Source organism: Brassica oleracea, chromosome C2, assembly GCF_000695525.1.
Source record: "Brassica oleracea var. oleracea cultivar TO1000 chromosome C2, BOL, whole genome shotgun sequence".
NCBI classification, from domain to species: Eukaryota; Viridiplantae; Streptophyta; class Magnoliopsida; order Brassicales; family Brassicaceae; genus Brassica; species Brassica oleracea.
Genome location: NC_027749.1, coordinates 37,385,932 through 37,386,322, shown reverse-complemented (window position 1 = coordinate 37,386,322; position 391 = coordinate 37,385,932).

Sequence of the window (391 nt, the reverse complement as noted above, 5' to 3'; positions counted from 1 at the left end):
GCGTAGTGACCTCTGGTAGCGACCTTTTCTGGTCACTACGGAGAAAAACATTTGTTTTTTGGGTCAAACCCAGGCTTGTCGGGTTGACCCGGTTCGAGTTTTAGACATCTATAAACACCTTTAAGACCTAATCTGAGGGGAGAATCTCATTTTTCTCTCAAGAACATTGCCTCCTTTGTAAAAAGCTTGAATCTTTATATCATAATCTAAGGAAGTTCTTCATATTATATCTTGTTTCTCCTTCTCATAAACATGATGAGCCTTGAATCCATCATGGGTTTGAGGTTTCTCATGGAGATTAGAGAGTAGACACTCCTTGGATTCATGGGTTAAGGTAGATTAGGGTGATTAAGTGTAGATTTAGGGTGTTTTATTGTAGATCCTTCTTATT